Source organism: Camelina sativa, chromosome 17 (genome assembly GCF_030686135.1).
Source record: "Camelina sativa cultivar CO46 ecotype springtype chromosome 17, ASM3068613v1".
NCBI lineage: Eukaryota > Viridiplantae > Streptophyta > Magnoliopsida > Brassicales > Brassicaceae > Camelina > Camelina sativa.
This window is the reverse complement of record NC_141896.1, coordinates 37,135,649-37,148,862: the sequence shown is the minus strand read 5'-3', so window position 1 is coordinate 37,148,862 and position 13,214 is coordinate 37,135,649. Positions and strand designations below refer to the sequence as shown.

General features: G+C 42.4%; 1 non-coding gene across 1 annotated transcript; it reads right to left on the bottom strand.

Moving 5' to 3' along the window:
• Nucleotides 1-1,768: 1,768 nt before the first annotated feature.
• Nucleotides 1,769-1,875, bottom strand: LOC147924816 (small nucleolar RNA R71). The gene has a single exon (XR_015587890.1). It is a non-coding gene; the product is annotated as a small nucleolar RNA R71 (small nucleolar RNA).
• Between the last annotated feature and the right edge of the window lie 11,339 nt (nt 1,876-13,214).

Here is a 13,214-nt window from a genome sequence, read left to right as displayed (position 1 = left end):
AGACCCTCAAACCAGAGAGCGAGAGCTTCTGTGAGAGAACTGAGCGACTCAAAACACTTTTCTTGTTTTGTTTAGATTTATTTCATAACTCTTTATCATATTCTTTAGATTTCTATCTTATATTCTTTCTACTCTACTCTACCGTTTATTATAATGCAATTTTCGTTCATATATGCTGTTATGTTTCTTGTTATGATTCCCGAGTAGTGTAGTAAAGTTTCTAGGCATGGGATAGATGATTTTGAGTTCTTGATCGGTTAGGATGTCTTAGTTGATTGTATGTGTTTAATAGATTTCCTTCTAGATTGGTGTTTTTAATGCTGTCAACAAACTGAGAGAATGAGATTATATCTAAGGTGTTTTACCACCGAGAGGTGTAGATGAGATTCTTGAATCAACCAATACTAGAGGTTTACTCACTTAGCCTAAGTGATTAGATGAGTAAGGGGTTTACTGACAATAATGAATCGGATCTTAATGCCTGCTTGGTCATGTTTCTCCAACGAGAGTTGGGTAGGGGAGTGATCAAGGTTGATTGTTTCTATCATGAGAGTGTTTTAATAAGATTTTAGAGATTCATTGTCTAGGAAATATTTGCTTGAGGCATGTAAGACATCTGTACTGGTCAGGAATGCTTAGGATTCGATTACCCCATCCTTAGAAGCTTTCGTATTTAAATTGCTTGCATCTTCATTCATCACTCGATCCCTTACCCGATCAGGTACACGATAACCTGCATTGAGTAACCCCTCGAGTTGTTCATACCATCTTTTCTTACTCGATCACCCCGCCTGATCCTGTACTCGAATGCTTGCATCGAGTGTTTAGGTCGTGTGATTTCTTTGTTTATATTCTTTACTTTTATTATTTTAAGATTGTTATATAAAACCCCATTATTGCTTGGCTTGACTTGCATTGTTCTGATTGCATCCTTCCTGCTAGCATAAACAACTATTTGGATTGATAACCCTTTGTAATACAATTGCATAGGGTATTGATACCCTGGTGAAAATCTTTTTATCAATTTGGCGCTGTTGCCATTTGGTTGTATTTATTTTGCTACGTTCAGGATTTCAGCGCTTGCAAGATCAACTTCTTTTATTTCTATTGGTTCGGAATCTGACTTGTTTGCTTTTGTTCTTGTTTGTTTTTAATCTCAAGTACAACCCGAGCACCCACTTGTCCCGTCACTCGATCACCTGGATCTGGTTGACCCTCGTGTACACACTCAAACACCTACCTGTGCATGATAACACGATCCAGAGGTAGCCACAACTTGACTCCCTTCATCGACAACATCGACAGACCAAGGCTACTCAGACAACAACAAGTTCAACAACCGCAACCAGCAATCATTGAGGAGACAATGAACAATCAGAACGGTCCACCAACTCCTCAAGCAATGACCAACATAGGAGCAGGAGATGCTCCATCTACTCATACTCAAAGGAATGGCATTGTGCCACCTGCTGTCCAAAACAACAATTTTGAGATCAAGAGTAGTCTCATCCAGATGATACAAAGTAACAAGTTTCATGGACTGTCAATGGAGGACCCATTGGATCATCTGGATGAATTTGATAGGCTTTGTAGCCTCATCAAGATAAATAGAGTTAGTGAAGATGGATTCAAACTCCGGCTTTTCCTATTCTCTTTGGGAGACAAAGCACACATTTGGAAGAAATCACTCCCCAAGGAGTCCATCACCACTTGGGAAGCGTGCAAGAACGTATTCCTGGCCAAATTCTTCTCTAACTCCAGAACCGCAAGGCTGAGAAATGACATTTTCGGCTTTGTTCAGAAGAACAATCAGACGTTCAGTGAAGCTTGGGAACATTTCAAGGGATACACTACTAGATGTCCTCATCATGGCTTCAGCAATGCTTCATTGCTGAGTACACTTTACAGAGGAGTGGTCCCCAAGATACGGATGTTGCTGGACACCACAAGCAATTGTAACTTCCTCAACAAGGATGTTGATGAAGGTTGGGACCTGGTGGAGAACTTGGCGCAACGTGCGATCTACTGGAGAGGAAGATGCCAAGTACAAGAGGGACATGAAAGCCCTCAACGAAAAGCTCGATAAATTATTCAGCCAACAGCAGCATGTTCATGCAATATCAGAGGAAGAGCAGTTTTTACAACAAGATGGGGAGACTGTACAAATAGAGGATGTTAACTACATCAACAACCAAGGAGGTTACAACATAGGGTACAACAATTAAAAGCCAAATCCAAAACAGTTCTACCGGAACCCGAATGTTGCCAATCCTCATAACCAAACCTACCCATCTGCAGTTCAAGGGAACCAGGTCCAACAAAAGCCTTTTGTTCAGTACAATCAAGGCTATGCCCTTAAGCAGCAGTACTCTGGAAACTATAACCCACCACGTGGATTCCAACAACAACAAGGCCCACAGAACCAATCACAAGAAGCTGAGTTATGCGGCCTACTTCAGCAAATGATTCAGAATCAGGCTTCAGCTGCTACGGACACTGCAAAACGGTTTGCGGAGATGAGCAACAAGATCGACTCAGGATACAATGATTTGAACGCCAAGTACGAATCGTTCAATACTAAGCTGAGATACCTAGAGGGTCACCACAACAACCAACCAGCTCCCAGGTAAAGATGTTCAGAACCCTAAGGATTATGCCACTGCCCAAGCCATCTTCCTTGATGATGACTATGAGGATTACCTCATTGAGGACAGTGATGTTCAATATGGGGAGGATATGGATCACTCAATGATAAATGAGGCCAAGTACTACATACCCAAGTATGAACCCGAGCCTTCACCCGAGGAGACTGATCGAGTTGATGATCGAGCACTGGTTTGAGAATCACAAATCAAAGAACCACCCGAGGCTGAACCTGATGATAGTGATCGGATGATACATCGAGTAGATGTTGAGATGAGAGATCAGCCTCAACTACATGTAGCAGCAGAAGGGGAGCTAGAGGAAAGGTTCAACGCTGCACTTGACATCCAACTGGAGGCGCTTGCAGAGCGTATGGCCAAGCGTAAAGCTCCACCACCTAAGCTTTTGCCACCACACGAACTTCAAGAGGAATCTGCTAAGAAGGGAGCTCGGCTGGAGAATGAGGTTAAGGAGGCTGCCAAGGAGATTGGGTTTGAGATTCTCACGAGTGGAGTGTGTTTAGATCCTGAGCTGCGAATCAAGGAAAACTTGGAGGATCATGGCTCTTTTACTTTACCATGCCCGATAGGACTTCGGATCTTCAGGAATTGCTTGTGAGACCTTGGAGCTTCAGTTAGCATTATGCCACTGTCAATTGCCAACAAGTTGGGTTTCAAAAATTTTAAACCGAGTAGTCTGTATCTGGTTCTAGCTGATAGAACGGTCAGACATCCTATTGGGATCCTAGAAAACTTGCCACTCAGGATTGGAAGAGTGGAAGTCCCTACTGATTTCATGATCCTTGATATGGATAAGAAACCAGACGATCCACTGATCCTAGGAAGACTATTCATGGCAACAGTAGGTGCTTTGATCGAGGTGAAGCAAGGAAAGATCAGAATTGAGCATGGGGAGCACTTCAAGATGGAGTTTGATGTGAAGGAAGGGGTTAAGAGGCCAACCGTTGATGGTCAAGCTTTTTCTACTAAGACAAAGCAGAGGAAAGTCAAACATCTTGAAGAAGTCAACACCACATTTGCTTTGGAACCTGGACAAGACCTAGAGAATCAATTGAACCAGCTTGCTACAGTGGAGAGGATTCCAGAACCTCTCCCTCCTAGATCCCACGCTTAAAGAGCATGAAGAGTCAAGCTTAGTGACTTAAAACAAGCTCACTTGGGAGGAAATCCCAAAGGTATCTTCTATTTAATTTTCTTTTATTTTATTTGTTTTAAATCTTGTTTTTATTTTTACAAATTTATTTTTTTTTTAAAGAAAAAAAAAGGAAAAGTGAAAAAAGGAAAATTGAGGAACCCGAGGGTCAACCCGACACCGTACTTGACGCGCCTGATCGTGTCCCTGCTCGGGTGGCGAGTGGAGTCCGAATTCCGCAAGTAAAGCCCACTCTCAGTGAAGCTCATACCACTAACACTACCTTATTTAAGGGTTTCAAACTCTTCTCCCTCAGCAGCACCGATAAGTCTCTCTACCCTAGAGTTTTTTGTTTTCCTTACTTTCTATTTTTTCTCAAACTCGAGTAATATTTGATTTTCTTTAGGAACTAACCCTATTAATCTCGAAGTTTAGCCTTTTTATTCTCAAGGATTCAACAATGGAGCCACACACGAAAACCTACGAAAGGAAGGTAAGAAGATCAACCTACGCCGCTGCTACAACCGGAGGTGATGCCGTCGAACCTCGAGAATCCCAAGGAAGAGGAAACGTTCCGCATTCCCAACCGCTGGCTGGACGTTTTGCTTCACCCACCAGATGCTCGACCCGATCCACCACCGATCCAGTGCTCGAGCAACCGATAGTGTAGACCATCGAGTTCGCTCACAAAGTCCGATGGCGAATGCTGTTCGCTGATCTCCTCGACGTAGGGACCTGTCTGCGTCCGAAAGAACTGTTACCGACCCCATGGAGCTCGGTTCTGATGCTGGTGGAGGAGAGCAAGGGGAGATCCAAACATCTTGGTCAAGGGGCAGAGCCGCAGTTGCAAGAGGAAAGAGGCCAGCTTCTGAGATGTCGAGTTCCTGTTCGACATGTGCCACATGGGCCATATGATGCGAGCTCACCTTGAAGCTTATGAGGAGGAGACGGTCCACTTTCTTTCCACACTTCGGCTGCACTACTTTGAGGACCATCCAACCCTACTACCCGATGGGGGATCGGGTTCATCACCTTCTCCGTGAGAAACAAAGAGTACCGGCTCACTTTTAAGGAGATGGAAAAGTTGTATGGTTTCAAGGCTGTGAGTGGAGAAGGAATGGAGGTTAGCAAGGAGGAAATGAGGTCCCTATGGCTGATAATAGGAGACAAGCTCCCCTACAAGTCCACAAGCTCCAAATCCGCTCAAACAAGGAGCCCTGTCTTGAGGTATTTTCACAAGTCCCTTGCATACAATCTTTTCGCTAGAAAGGAGACTGGAAATGTGAATGATCACGAACTCCATCTGCTGGACATTGCATTGTGTGGAATTTTGGACAATGCTAGGGATGGTACACCGCTAGTTGGAGATGTTGTGGATACTAGCATGGTCTTTTTGCTGCTCGATCAGTTCCTCTACCTCACATCATGGGCTATGAAGAGAAGAGAAGGAGGCGGAGAGATCTCCATTGGAGGACTAGTCACACCAATTTTAATGGCTTGCGATGTACCTTTGAAGGGAGTGGTACACGATCAGAGATGGTTGGACATCGACTACCTCGTGCTGGCGAGATTTTTGGCCTATGAGAGGCCTAATGACATGATTATGTTCAAGTTCATCCATCCAACCGCCGGAGCCGCCCAAATGATCCTACCCAATGTAGTGTGCACCAAGGTCCGGCTGGGAGATAACATTGACTTTGCACCGCCTTTGGAAGAGCTGTACAATCCGGAGGAGGAATCCGCAGCTGAGAAGAGAGAGGCAACCGGCAAAGACAGGGAGATAGCTCGAAAGATTTTGACTTTGAGGAGTATGTTTGCTCTCAAAAGCAACTGGTTGGAGTGAGCAAAGCCCACAAGAGGATCGGATGGCTGAAGAGGATGAACAAGTTTTTGATGAGAAAGGTGAAGGATCTTACCGGTTTGGTGAAGACTATGGGAGGTCAGATCAAGGAGCTGCAAGACAAGGCAAGCTGTGCCTCAGCTCCTACCTCGGCATGCGCACCAACTTGGATGGGGAGAAGCGGACCGCTAGGAGGAACTCGAGGACTGCCACCTCCAGAACCTTACAGAGCATCATCCTACGAGCCCCAAGCTGAGGAGAACATCACACGATCTGAAGCATCGCGGAGAAGCCATTCAAATTTCTATCCGACGCCTAACCCGATGGGGTACATGATGCCTTATCCGATTCACCCATCGAGCACACAATCGGGTGATTACTCAGGACTCTTCCCTCCGCCTTACCAGATGCCATACACGATGCTGTATATGATGCACCCTGCGAGTGGCTATACGGGTGATCATTCTGGACATCTTCCACCATACCCATCTGATATCTTGTGTTTTTATGAGTTTTTAAAGCTTATTTCCTTATTGTTTTGTGCATATTCATGAGCATTTAGGTTGTCTAGGCTGCATTGTGCATCAAGTCTGGTATTCAAGGTGTTGGAGTGGAGATATGCAAGGAAAGTGTGCTTTGGAGCCAAATAAGTCAAGAATTTGCAAGGAAATGAAATGAGGACAAGGAGGCCGAACAATCGACCAGCCAATCGATTAAATGGTCGATCATCGCATCACCAGATTCTCGGACTTCAAGCAATCGAGCAAACAATCGACCAAACAATCGACCATTTGGTCGATCAAAACACTCTCGGATCCCTCGGACTGGACGCAGGACAAAACAATCGACCATGCAATCGACCAAATGGTCGATCATGCCGAACCAGACATCAACGATCGACCAAGCAACCGACCAAATGGTCGATCATGACTCGAGCCGAACTTCGGACTTCAACACAAGATGATTGATGATTCGGAACCAATCTGCAGTCCCTCAAAGATCTACTCGTATGAAAACTTTTCCTTGGGATTTAGCTCCATAGTTCTTCACCAACGTTATTAGAAATTGAGTAAGCTTTGCAATGGAGGTAGTTTCAGGCCAATCGGAGGTGTGTATTAAGAGTTATACCTGTTTTGGTGAACGTATATACAACAAGAGTGAAGACTGGAGCCACAAGACAAAACGATCGACCATTTGGTCGATCACGTGGTCGATCAACTCATCCCCAGACTTGAACGGACTTCAGATTTCAATAATCGACCATTTGGTCGATCATAGGGTCGATCAACTTGTGCTGGACTTGAGCAGACTTCCGAGACTTGACCAATCAACCAAGAGATCGACCAATGGTCGATCAAGCACCATTTTGAGACCAAAATCCGGTTTGTTTCGGTTTACTCTGAATTGTTTAATTTCAATCCGGTTTGTTCCGGTTTAGTTTATGTTTTCCTATAAATACTCAAACCCTAATTGTGGAGACTGATCTCTTATCTCTTATCTCTTATCTTATCATTTATCTCTTGTATTAGTTTTTGTTAAGTAGCCACCTAGGGTTCTTAAGCATTTCCATACTTGGTTTTGTTGAATCTTTGGTGGATTTTCCAGTTTTAATAGCAATTTGTCTTTCTAATCTCTTAATCTACAAGCTGTTATTATGATTTCACAAAGACAAACCTCTTTCCTTTGTGTGATCATGATGATTAGTGAGTAGATCTTTTAAGAACTTTGGGCTTGGTAGATTAGGGAGATAGATGGTTGATCTATGATGTCTAGGGCTTATTTTATGCATTTCCTATCTTGATTTGTGATAATATTGCTAGATAGCCTTGATCAAGCTTTAATCTTGACTTTAGGATTTCCAATGCCCATAAGGTGTTTGATGAAATTCCTGAACCAAACTTTTTAAGAGCTTTGCATTCCTAGCCAATGGAAATTGTTGATTAGGGTGTTTAGTGGTGTTTGAACTTGTTCTTAATGCATGCTTGTCTTTTGATTACCTTTGGAAATTGTTGATTATCATTTGACTAGCATAGGATCTCTATCATGGAAATGAATTGATTTGCATTAGTGTTCTAACCATAGGATTGTTCTTGATTGTTACTTAGACATCTAGGATTGATTAGCTATCTCCCAAGTCAATTACCTTGCCCAAGGTTCTCTTGTTAATTCTTGATTTTCAGTATATTTGCTATTTGAGTTTGTTTGCCTTGAGTTTGCATTGTCTTGTTTACTTAATTTGAGTGACTTTGATTAGTTAAGTAGTGTCATAAGAACCTTTTACTTGATTAAGAATAGATTAAGCATTTTGTGTATTCTTGATAAAAGAAGAGTTGGTTAGTGCTCCAATAGTTCAAGCACCAGATTGGAACTTGCCATTTGAAATCATGTGTAGTGACTATACAGTTGGAGCAGTGCTTGGTCAAATAAAAGATAAGAAGCTTCATGTCATATACTATGCAAGAAGAACATTAGATGAGGCTCAAGTCAAGTATGCTACAACAGAAAAAGAGCTCCTAGCTATTGTCTTTGCATTTGAGAAGTTTAGGCAATACTTGGTGGGTTCAAAAGTAGTTGTTCACACTGATCATGCAGCATTGAAATATCTCTTAGCAAAGAAGGATGCTAAACCAAGGCTGTTGAGATGGATATTGCTACTTCAAGAGTTTGATTTGGAGATTAAAGACAAGAAGGGCATTGAGAATGGAGTAGCTGATCATCTATCAAGATTAAGGATTGACAATGAGATTCCAATCAATGATGCACTTCCTGAAGAACAGATAATGGCGATTCAACTGCTTGACAACACCAATGAGACTTGGAAGAAGCTTGGAGAGGTCATGAGGTTGGAAGAGAATGGTCCTTGGTATGCTGATTATGTTAACTACCTTGCTTGTGGGATTGAGCCACCAAATTTGGTTGGTTATGATAGAAAAAAGTTCTTCAAAGACATCAACAACTACTATTGGGATGCACCATACCTCTACACTCTTTGTAAAGACAAGATTTATAGGAGATGTGTTGCCAAGGAGGAGATTGAAGGGTTAGTAGAACTATGTCATGGAGCAGCCTATGGAGGTCACTTTGCTACATTCAAAACAGTCACAAAGATTCTTCAAGCTGGGTTGTGGTGGCCTACAATGTTCAAAGACACTCAAGAGATCATCTCCAAGTGTGATTCATGTCAAAGAAGAGGAAATATCAGCAGGAGAAATGAAATGCCACAAAATCCTATTTTAGAGGTTGAGGTGTTTGATGTATGGGGTATTGACTTCATGGGACCATTTCCTTCTTCCTATGGTAACAATTACATACTTGTGGCTGTTGATTATGTCTCTAAATGGGTTGAAGCCATAGCTAGTCCTACCAATGATGCAAAGGTAGTGTTGAAATTGTTCAAGACAATCATCTTCCCAAGGTTTGGTATTCCAAGAGTGGTCATTAGTGATGGAGGGAAACACTTTATCAACAAGGTCTTTGAGAGTCTTCTCAAGAAGCATGGAGTGAAGCATAAGGTTGCTACACCTTACCATCCCCAAACTAGTGGTCAGGTTGAGATTTCAAATAGAGAAATCAAGTCCATTCTTGAGAAAACAGTTGGTATCACAAGGAAGGACTGGGCAAAGAAGCTAGATGATGCTCTATGGGCATATAGAACTGCCTACAAGACACCAATTGGAACAACTCCTTTCAACCTTCTCTATGGAAAGTATTTTCATTTGCCTGTTGAACTAGAGTATAAGGCAATGTGGGCAATCAAACTTCTTAACTTTGATATCAAGAATGCTGTTGAGAAACGTTTGGTGCAGCTGAATGAGTTAGAGGAAATTCGCCTTGATGCTTATGAGAGTTCAAAGATCTACAAAGAGAGGACTAACGCATTCCATGACAAGAGGATTCTCCCAAGGGTGTTCAAAGAAGGAGACCTGGTCTTGCTGTTCAATTCTCGGTTGAAGCTATTCCCAGGAAAGCTCAAGTCTCGTTGGTCAGGACCATTCAAGATCAAGGAAGTTTGACCTTATGGAGCCTTTGTGTTGTTAAACAAGTCCGGGAATGAGTTTGTTGTGAATGGACAGAGGTTGAAGCCCTACTTGGCCAATGATTTCATCGAGGAAGGAACCACGGTTTCTCTCTCGGAACCTCAAGACGCCTAAAAGGTGCGGTAACGTCAAGCTAAGTGACGTAAAACAAGCGCACTTGGAAGGGATTCCCATGGTATCCTTGTAAATATCTTCTTTTTCTTCAGTTTGAATTAGTATTTTTAGTTTGGTGTGTGTTCTTTGGTTGTTTACAGTTTTCAGGAAGTCACGATGTTAAGGTCAGCTAAGTGCGAGTTAAGATGGTAAGGATTAGCCCGTACGATCGAGAGACCAATCGACCATTTTGGTCGATTTTACAGAAGAACGATCGACCATTTGGTCGATTGTCTGGTCGATCGTCTCATCCGGAACCTGTCCTGCCTCGGCAAATGATCGAGGATTGCTCGATTGCACAAGGAGTGTGATCGACCATTTGGTCGATTGTCAAATATTTGATCGACCAAATGGTCGATCGTGTGGTCGATCAATATCTCGCAGCCAACACCGAAGCTGTCCGGAGTGAGGAAGCGATCGAGTGTTTGGTCGATCAAACCAAGCAAACGATCGACCAAATGGTCGATTGTTTGATCGATCAAATGTCTTTAAACCAGGTAAGTCAAGGTAAGTCAAAATTCTGACTTTGTGTTACTTATATTGAACCGAAATTCCCCTTGGTTTAGCTTCTAAACCGGTCAAATTCGATTTGAGGCTAATTACATGGGACAATCGACCAAACCCTCGACCCTTCTTCCTCTTTGCTCCCTCTTTCGCGACATTGCACACTAGCTCATTCATACACGCCGCTCTCTCGTTCCTAACTCGATTTTGTTGGTTCAAAGTTCATTCTCACTTGCATTTTTTTCCTTAGAATCCTTCTTCGTCACTCTATTTCTCAAGCAAACAAGGTAACATCTCTCTTTCTCCATAATTTCGAATTCACCTAGGTTTGTCACATTCTGAAAATTTCTTGTGTAACTAGGATTACATGCTAATAGGACAATTTTATGCTTGTTTCAGACTTTGTGAGCCTTAGGTGTTGATTATTAGAGCTTGTTTTGCATAGTTTGGTGAAAAATTTTGAATTTTAGTGGCTTAGGGTTCTTGATTGGGAAAAGTGACGAAAATTGCTAGAGCTTGTTAGAATTTGGGGCTTTTAATCTCTTTGGCTTGCTTTGTTGTTGCTTAAGAGTTTTGTTTGCTAATTGGTTCAATTCCCTTTGAAATTTGACAAGTCTAGGATTTTAGCAAAATGTGAGAATTTTGATTACTTTAGGAGCATTGAGCGTGTGATGTCTAGTTGTGTTTGAGGTTGGTTTATTTGATTTTGTTTTGGTCATTGAGATATTGGCTTTACTAGCATTGTATCACATTAGAATGATTTGAGGGAAATTCAAGACTAGCACTTGCAAAGATCTTATGAATTTTCTCTTGTCACTCATTTGGTTTTGAATGAGTTTATAGGTACAATGGCTGGTCCTAAAGATCGCTCCAAGAAGAAGAAGACAACCGAAACATCAGTTGAACCACCTGCAGCTCCTTGGACATCGAGTGAGCTAAAAGCTCTTTAGAGAATCAGCAAACTGAATGTTGTTCCCACCAAGTTTGTCGATAGAGCTTTGCTTGCAAGGATAGGTCTTCTTGATACATTTGATGAGTTCTTCACCAAGATGGGTCTTCAAGAGATTGCAAGGATGGATTATCCAACTTATCCAGATCCTACAATCGATTTCTTATGCACCATGGATTACCAGTTCAAGAATCCTAGGGTCCCCATCGCTAGTGAAGGCACAATCTCATTCAAGGTGCGCGGACTGGGGTACAAGATCTCCATTCCCAACCTTTGTGAAGCTTATGGTTTTGAGAACAACAGTGACTTGTGTTTCCCTAATTTCAATGGGATTGATCATCTTTGGAACACATTGGCGAGGGGAAAGTTTGTTAGCCACAAAGCCAAGGTCACACATATCCGCCATCCCATAGTTCGCTATGCAATCAAGACCATTGGACATACTCTCTTTGGTAGAGGAGTGGTTGGAGCAGCAACCAAGTTGGAATTGTGCTTCATCTTCCAAGGGCTAAAAGACATCCTTGTTGAGAGCATTGATGACAATAATGAAGGAGAACAAGTTAATGATGATTTGGGGAACAATGTAAACTATGGTTGCATCTTTGCTCACTACTTGGCCTCCTATGCAAAGAACATCATCAAAGGGAAGACCAAAGACACTTACATTGGTGGTGTGCTAACTCCTCTCTTCACCAAAGCAGGAGTTGATCTCTCCATGTTTGAGCCATGTACTCGGCGAGCCTATCTTGACTACAATCACTTGGTGAGCTCCAAGTTCCTGAGACTTACCGCAGACCCCGCTAGCTTTATCCACAAGTTCATTGATCAAAACGGGACTGCACAGGAGTGTATGCTTCCTTTAGAGAGGCTGTCTGCCCTGAACTACCACTATGATGTTCTCTTTGTGCCACTTGATGATGAGATTGCCGCACCACAAGAAGAGCCAGCCGAGATTGAAGAAGACTCGCCACCTCCTCCACCCTCACAGCATGATCTGTACCACCTTGGTAGATATGAGTTGCCTCAGTTTGATTTTGTGCCCAAAACAAAGACAGAGAAGATGCTTTCAAAGCTCATTAAGGTCCAGCAGAAGATCAACAAATGGCAAGCTTATGCTATGGGAAAACTGTTTAGGAAGGTGAAGAAGCTGCAACCCGATGGATATGTCTCCTTCGATGATGAGATGGAGCAGCCGCAGGACAGTTCTGATGGTGAGAATGATGGAGAGCAAGCGGAATCTGCTGATGATGATGATGCCATGGACGAGGATGCTCAAGAGCCTGCACGCCAATCTTTAGGAGAGTGTTCTGCTAGTGCTCCCATGCCTATTGATCCTCCACGTCTCTCCTTGCAAGTGCCAATCCAGAAACGCAGCAAGTCTAGGCGCAAGAGAGGAAGCAACACCCCCTAGTCTCCATTTGAGGTACCACACTTCCCCATTGTTTATACCATTTGAGTCTTCATTTTTATTTGTCTACCGTTAGTCTTTTTCTCAGCTTTTCTCACACCGAGACGGTGTGATTTAAGTTTGGGGGAGAGACTAACTATCTCACATTGTGTTTTGTTTTGATTTTCATGCTTTGCGTCATGCATTTGTTGATAGCTATGTTTTGAGAAAAATAAAAAAAAATTTGAAAAATTTAGAAAAAACAAAAAAAAATGCATTTAGCTTTGCATATTCATTCTTGTCTTTAGGATTGAGTCTAGAAGCATTTAGTATGCATTTGCATTGGGGATAATGATGAAATTGCCTTGTAAAGGTTGAGTCTTAGGATTGAACCCAAAGCCCTCATTTATAGTTCATTGGTGCTAGATTAATCTTTGGGAAAAAATGAAGAATCTAGGCCTAAAAGCATTGTGTCACTTGAAAGCATTTTCATCTAGTGTAAAGCTTGCTTGATAATTGTTACATCTCTATATTATTTGGACTTTAATT